An 8,362-nucleotide genomic window follows, 5' to 3' on the forward strand; every position below is an offset into this window, starting at 1 on the left:
ATCCAAAGTGGTATTTTATTTTTCACTCTTTTGTGAATTCATTTTCAACAAAAGGATCGAAATAACTCCTGGGTCTTATGACAAGGGTAGAATCAATGCAATTACTAAGTTATGAAAGGATATTAAAATATACCACAATGACTGCAACTCAGTAAAATCTGCAATCTGATCCCCAACTAATAACAAGTTGAAGGGAGCTGAAAAACATTAAGCATGGTTTTCCGATTGTGAGTTTTCACATGGGTGCATGGAGGAAGGTCATCAATCAACACACTGCATGTTAGTCCTCTGTTGGTGAGGATGTACTTTCTGACTTTTGAAGACTTAGGCTTACCTCTGTCTACTGTAAATTGGACTGAAGGCATCAGTGACTGAAACTAAGTCTGGTGTTGTAAGATGTGCTGTGATGCATATCTATTACTAAAACTCCATGATGTTCACCAGGTTTCAGTTCATCTCCCTTCTCTTTGAAGGCACATTGCTTACCAGATGCAATAAGCGTTAGACCACTAGACCTGAGATTTTGTGCTGCCTCTGGGCCCAGAAAGATAACCACACTTCCAGTGACAGCAATCTGCTTTCACCTTTTAATGTTTATTCAAGGGCGGACTGGAACTGAGCTCATACAGTGTATGTACTTAAAAAATACTTCATCTAAACCTGTGACAGCATTAAATTTTTAAGCTGATTATCCCGTGTTGGTTTTTTGTTTGTTTGTTTTTTTCCAACCATCTTGTTAGGCAGCGGATATATTCATGTTCCTTCAATTTCACAGGATTGTCAGCAGCACAGTGGGTCATCCTTCAAGTGTCAGAACAGCAAAAGGTGAGATTTTTCAAGGCAAGTACAGAATTAAGCTAGTGAAGAGAAGCTGAAAGCTGTTACCATAAGGACAGCTTTTTCTTCACTATCTGTGCTTGAAAATGTTGTGGATCATGTTTTAAAATTTTAATATATATTTCTTTATTTTTAGGAGGAGGCTGCCAAAACTGGGAATGGAGAATGAAATTAAGAACAGAGTGTAATGTAGGCAGGCTTCTTTTATGCCAGCCTAGATAATCCTGTTGCTTGTAATGCAGTGTACTGCCACTGAAAGACAAATATTCCTCTCCTACTTTTCATTGAAGATTTGTTTTTAAATAACATTGAGACTTTAGAGTTTTTGCAGAATCTCAGTACTTTGAGCATCTCTGGTACTTCAGTGAAACCACAAGCTACCATTCAATTTTTAAAAATTCCTCTTTGGGTTTGGCTGTTGGCTTTCCTGGCTTAACATGTTGTGCAGATGCTGAGTCTATTTCAAGCCTAAATGTGTACTTTCATAGCTAAGCTGGGTGCTCTGCAAATGAAATGCTCAATTAAACACGAGGCAGGAGGCTGCCATTGGTGCAGTATTTCTCCTTGAAATCAGTTGTGGAAATTGCCACATAGCTCTAACCTTCTAGTTGTTTTTTTTATCAGTCCCACAGTGGTGACTGAGCCAATTTCAATTTAACATTCAACTTAAACCACTCATGTAGTCATGGCTGTAGATGCACATTGCTTAGATTCTTAAGCTAAAATAAATCAGTTTGATAGCAATAGTGTGGTAGCTCTCAGATGTGCAGGGCATCACTAAAAAGGATACAAAACTTAACCAGTACCTGTTTGGGCATAGATACAATAGGGATTTAATTGCCTAGAAATTAGGCTTTGCAGCACTCAGCTTAACTCTAGAAACAAGTAAGACCTTATAAAGAATGAAGTACTCTTGGATAAAGTGCAATCTGGATATAGAAGCAGACTTTATAAATTTTGCTCTATTTGTTTTTGTCTGTCTTATTTAAATAATAACCAAACTTAAATGCACAAAAAGTTCAAATTTTGAATGAAATTTGAATGCAATTAGTAACGCCACTGTGAATTTTCTAAATATATTGCTGAGTAGAATACCAATTAAATATTTTCAATTTATTTTTTTCCAGAATTCAATGTCCTTGGTTAGCTTAACTTATTTAGAAAAAATTTTTGTTCTTCAGCATGAAGTAAAACTGTGACCATAGATCTTATAGAGCTGAACAGTCTATTTAGCAAGTTTTCTATTTCAAGATTCAGGAGCCTTAAAATTATGGATGCACTGTCTGGAATGATATATAAGCTTTCTGCAGAATGCTTGCCTTTATGAACTGTGTTTCTTTAAGATTTTTTGTTATTTAAAACATAGCTTGTTCCGTTTTACTTAGGTGCATGAATTACATGTTGCAGTAGCAATAATGCACTTCAGGCAATTCGTTTCCAGTTGAGTTTTGCTTTGCCTGAGTGCTTAAAAAGCCACTGGCTTCCCATCTTGTACCTTCTAATGCCCCCTGCTGTGTGCAGTAACCATTGGAGAAATTCACTGTTTGTCATAGCTTATTGGTTCTTTTTTTTTTTTCTTTTTTTTTTTTTTTCTCTTTTTTTTTTTTTTTTTTTTTTCTTCCTATGAAAGCCTACAGGGAGAAATTGGTAATGGAATTCACTATCCCATAAAAAGAAGCATTAACAAACATAGAGAAAGAAGAAGAATATTCTGTGTCATACTTGGTGAAATGTGATGTGGATATAAATTTAGAACATGTCATGTCTTCTTAAAAAATCCCATCTGGTGATCTCTGCCTTTGGGAACTGAATGCGTTGCAGAGAGCCTCAGGTGGCATGGGACACTGAGGAGATGTCCACCGACTGTGATGTAAACATGGTTGTTCAAGAACATCCTAAGTCTCAGCATGGCGTTTTGCCCTCAGATCTCTTTTTCCTTGACTAAATAAGTTAATGGATGTACCTCAAGGTACTCCACAATCAATCCTGAGGAGAATGAAAGTCAATGAGTTCCACTCAGAAATGACCATGGAAAATCTTATTGCTTCTTTTTATTTAAGCTGTTCCTTCATCTGGCATTAGAAAGGAAGATATTTAAGTCAGGAGCTGATCTGTACCACAGAAGAAAGTGCGTTGGTAGGAAAGCACATAAGAGCCGAGAATGGACACAGCTGATATCTAAAGGGTGGTAAGCAAGTCAGTAAGACTGTGAGCTGACACAGATCTGTGTGATGCCCGATCTAGATTATAACTCTTGGGGTTTATCTGCTTATCTTGGCAGATCAACTTCCAATTCATTTGAAAGTCAATTACTCTCACACAATCCTCCAAAGTGCCATGTCAATATATTTTATGTACCGAAGTAAAAACATAGGTATTTATTGGGTGCACATATAGGATAGGATGTGGTGATAGAATCTTGTTTTGGGGAAAAGAGGTAGGTATAGAGATTCAGTCATGCCATCAGGATGAGGAACATTTAGGGTAGATACTTTCAGCAATATTAAGACTTTCAAATCTGTTCTCTCATAGGGAAATGCCTTCCTGGGCATAAGATATCTCTTCGGTTAGATCTGTGCCTTTGTGAAAGAGCAAACTAAAGGTTTAAGGATGTCAGAGCAGAAAGAAAGGAATATTTTGACTTTTGGTGTATCTAGTCAGTTTTACAAGTAGAAGTGATCTGTCTCTCCAGACTTCATGCTGGCTGAAGTTGAGGCAGCTCCAAGTCAAAACCCAAGGCTACTAAATAATCTGAAGGGCAGGTTATTAGGTTGGGCCCACTGCCATGTCAAGGAAACATCTAACTCGCTGAGGTAGCAGGCAGGCACTCTAGCTGAAGAACAAGGACACCTAGATTTAGGGTGTCAGGAGAAGGTCTTGGTTTTCAGTCAGCAAGCTTATTTCTAGGTTTGTATCCTCTTTTTTGTCCATATCACATAAATAAAAATGAGTTTGGATTAATCTCAGCATGAACAGAACCAAGCTGTGGCAACAGACAGTCTGAATTTCTCTTTTATTTCTTCTCATAGTGATATCACTATTGACCTTTCACGTATTTATAGCTTTGTAAGTTAATTACTTATCTTCAGGTCATATCACATATTGTACATTGACTGCAAATTGATTTTTTTCTTGTTGAGCAACCCTAACTTTTAAAAACAAAGCTATTGCAGAGTTTTATTCTAAGGCATTATTTCCTCACTTAGGGATAGCTTGTATGGTACATTGCCTTGTTTTTCTTTCATGATCATTTTAGATCATTAAATTGTTGTATATTTAGTTGATTAGCAGATTATTTTGTTTTAGGCTTACACATTTTTGCCAAACAACAGGAAACTCTAACATGTAAAATATTAATATCTTTATTTCTTTTCAAATGATCTGTGCATTAACATTCCATGAATAACCCAATTTTCCCTTTGGGTTGATAAGTAGTCAAATACTTCCACTAGGTGCATTTTTATTTTATCATTCAGAATGTGAATGTATTTAAATTTGACAGGCGGTTTATTGGTGGTGAATTGATGTTAAATATATGAGTGTTTGCCTAATTTAGTTTGATAAATCTCATCTTCAGTGCTACAAAATAATAGCTTGAGCAACCACCAAGACAAAAAAACTCACAACAGGCTCATAGGCTCACATATTGTGGTGGTATTCTAATTTAGGCTGTGTCAGCATCCTCCACCAGGAACCAAGGAGAGATCCCAGCTACCGAACTCTAGAACTTTAAAATACTATTTATTTCTAGTAGGAAACTCTAAAGAATATGTGAATGCATGTACAGTCTCACTTTGCAGTTTCTTGGTGCTCAGTAGCAGAAATATCATGTGACATCTCTACAAATTTCATATGTAATTCCACACATACACATTCCTCATAAAACTGTGTTCATCTACGCTAGTTATTTATACCAAAGGTTCAGAATCTTTGCAACTGTCGAAACCATCTCCTTAACTTCAGTATATATGTATACTGATATAGGTTCAGTGTATGTATTGTAATAATTAAATCCAAAGCACAACATCATGTGAGCCTCTGTGAAGAAAATTAACTCTATCCTCAGCCAAAGCCATGATAACTGTTTGCAAACCCAGTGACCCACTTTCTATTTAGAATAATAGAAGATTTCAAAAATATTCTTTGTTCATTTGCCTTGCAGAAGGATGTGTCAGGAAGAAATGGTTATTCTGTGCACAATGTTTACAAAGGAAAAGCTAATATGATGTGACAAATTATGTGTAGAACTGGAATGATGAAGTAATTGATCTTCTGGAGATTAGTTTAATTGTTGCTTTTTGTCTTTCATATACAAATAGACAACTGCTTCTATTATAAAATGCTTTGCAGCTCAGAGGGGGAAACTTATTAGCTGCCTTGTTAGCAGAGTTCAGCAAAATGTCACCTTCCCAGTGCAAGGTATTTTTGTATACAGAGTCTAGCAAAGGTAACTGTTTTCACTGCTTGGGCTTCATATACCTACCTATCTGAAACTGAAAGAAGTAGTGCTTACAATTCAGATCTTCCTATGGAAATGTATTTTTAATTCACTGGATAAAGTCTAACTCAGATTGATGCCACCTACATTATCAGCATGTTCAAAATCTGTGTAGATTTATATGGAATGTACTTACTGTTGTTTTAAGAAATTGTAACCATCAGTAAGGGCCTTTGAGCAAGGGTAAGTGTACTTAAAGACAGTAATCATTTCAGGAATTAAGGATGTTAACATTTCCTTAAAATACCTTTTCTTTTTGTGCTCATGCAACCGTCTATCACACTGGGTAATGTGTCTGTATTACTTTCTGGTCTGAAAAACTCTTTTTTCCTATTTCCTTGATTTGCTAAAAAAAGAAAGATATTAGCTAGCAAGGGAAAACAATCTTTTTAGAGAACGTTTCTACAGGGAATAGTGTTGCCTCAGTCTTCTGTTTGGATGGCATTTTTTGCTCCTCAGCCTCTTGCTTCCATCTTTCTGTTAAGAAAACATTTACAATTGAAAAAGAAAAAGCTGGGAAGAGAAACAAAGGTCAAGCAATGGAATCTTTTCAGTTCTCCTATCAACGTTTATGATATCCTATGGTCTATGTCAGCCCATGGTGGACCATGCCAGTTTGTCTGTGGGCCTCCAAGCTGAACTGACAAACCTAGTGTTTATCCTCAACATTGTTCGCATATTTACATTAGATGTGCATGATAGTGAGAGTGTGCTTGTTTTAAAAGGAATAGAGAGGCTGAAGACAAAACAAGTAATAAGTTATCTTGTCTGAGCTGTGTCCTTAACACTGTTCTATGATATTATTCCCAAAGGACGTAAAAGTCCCCTAAAGATTAGAATGACTTTTCACATTGACAATTCAGTTAAACCTTTGTCAGGTTTCATGCCATACCTTATATCCAAGCACTAACATGCTAAGTTTAAATGTATTCCTCCTCCTAATAATAAAGATTTTATAAAAAGAAGTCAGGACTTTTTGCTACACAGATAACCATACTTTCCCTCTCTTAAATCTAACATAATAAAACTGTTGTATTTTTATTTTTTGTTTGCTTCTTAGCATTTCAATAAAATATTGTTCATTGTTGAAACCAAAGATATCCATTTTCTTGTGTGGATTCTCTGTTGCCTATGGATTGAGAATATAGCACATTGTATGGCTCAGCATTTGCACAGTTTTCCTCCTCTCTCTCTGGTCATCTATAGTTACAGAACATAATATCACCATGGAATTACTGAAAAAATACCAAGATATAATTAAAAACATAAAAGTATCAGAATATCTTTAAGGTGTTATAGACAAGATACATCATAATGTCTTCATGGTATTGAAGACGGTACCTTCAAGTGCCTACCTCTTGCATCTGTCTGATAAATAGCAATGGTTTCAAAATTCAAGAGGGATAAGAGAGAGAGACAAACAAATATATATTTTCACACACAAGCTTGAATTGCATAAACAGCATTTCCTTGATTCCTTGAGGTATAGACCAAAAAAGGGTAGTTTCAGCTTCTCAGTTAAGCAGAAGAAAATCTGTGACAGTGTAATTCTTTCTTTCTTTCTTTCTTTCTTTCTTTCTTTCTTTCTTTCTTTCTTTCTTTCTTTCTTTCTTTCTTTCTTTCTTTCTTTCTTTCTTTCTTTCTTTCTTTCTTTCTTTCTTTCTTTCTTTCTTTCTTTCTTTCTTTCTTTCTTTCTTTCTTTCTTTCTTTCTTTCTTTCTTTCTTTCTTTCTTTTCTTTTCTTTTCTTTTCTTTTCTTTCTTTCCTTTCTTTCTTTTCTTTCTTTTCTTTCTTTCTTTTCTTTTTTTTTTTTTCTTTTTTTTTTTTTTTTAATTCAGCAGTAAGCCTGGCTGTAAATTTTTTTTTTTTTTTTTAATTCAGCAGTAAGCCTGGCTGTAAAGTTTGAAAAGATAGAAACATAAAGACAAAGAATTTCAGAGGGGGCAAAAGCTATTATGTGTGCATACAGAGCCTGTGATGTCTTTAAACTTAGGAACTACTGATTTTTGGAGGCATGTTATCAAGCTGTTAATTAAACAGTTGTAAATTTCAATCTCTTTTTTTTACCCTCATCTCTGATTTTTAATTGAATGAGAAGTGGCAAGAGAAGTGTAAGGTACAGGCTTTCTTGGCAGTCTTTTAGGGTTGCTGGGAGCTGTGTTGAGGTGGAAAGTGTTATTCACTGTCATGACACAGGAGGCTCCTGCTCTTTCTTAATCACAGCGCTTCTCTGAAAATCCTGTTTCTTTTCCCTCAGGGTTTGAGATTAGCTAGACAAAGAAATTTTTCTTTTCTTTTTTTTTTTTTTTTTTTCTGTAGGGGGTTAATAAATTTCTGCCTTTCCTTGGGGAGAAAATAACGTCACATGTGGGAGAAGAGATGAACACGTGAAATGTAAAGTCTTGGACAGAGAATAAAGTGATTAGTTCCTCATTAAAGGGCCAGAGAGAGATGCAGTAACTATAGTAACCACTGCATACATGAACCTTTTTCCACCTCCCTGTAACCCACTCAGTTACAAAGAAAATTTCAATCTTTGTTATTTGTTTGTAGAGCTCCTTTTCAGTGAAAGTTCACAATGTAAATTTTGTCTAATATGCAAATATACGTATTTATATGTATTTGTATACACACATTTCTAGACACAGAAAAAATGAATTTACTTGTGATTAACCAGGCAGATGGGTAAATCCACCCATATAAATACCCATCACCCCTCATTTTTAATCTTCTTTTTTTCTTCATGACTAATGGAAAAGAAATAACTTAATGACTCAGGAACTACATTAATATTTAAGAATACTTATATCTCTGTGCATATTTCCATTCTCCGAAGCACTACCTGTTTTATGTCAGCTACTTCTTTCTAATAAAATACAAATAATATTTAAAATTTGAATAAATGGAGTCTATCTCTGAAATCCGGTTGCCTTTGTTAGAGTCAGTTCCTGATCTTTCTCAGGTCAGCAATGCCATTAACCTGTTCCCCTGCGCTTCTTCACATCCCCTTAGCTGCATAAATGTACAA

At 35.3% G+C, this 8,362-nt stretch overlaps 1 long non-coding RNA gene across 1 annotated transcript; it reads left to right on the forward strand.

Annotated features, from left to right (window-relative positions):
* Nucleotides 1-695: 695 nt before the first annotated feature.
* LOC116653376 (uncharacterized) lies at nt 696-6,431 on the forward strand. Its single transcript, XR_004307048.2, has 2 exons — nt 696-825; nt 974-6,431. It is a non-coding gene; the product is annotated as an uncharacterized LOC116653376 (long non-coding RNA).
* The last annotated feature ends 1,931 nt before the right edge of the window (nt 6,432-8,362 follow it).

This window comes from Coturnix japonica, chromosome 4, assembly GCF_054131305.1.
Source record: "Coturnix japonica strain WE chromosome 4, WE-NBRP24, whole genome shotgun sequence".
Classification (NCBI taxonomy): domain Eukaryota; kingdom Metazoa; phylum Chordata; class Aves; order Galliformes; family Phasianidae; genus Coturnix; species Coturnix japonica.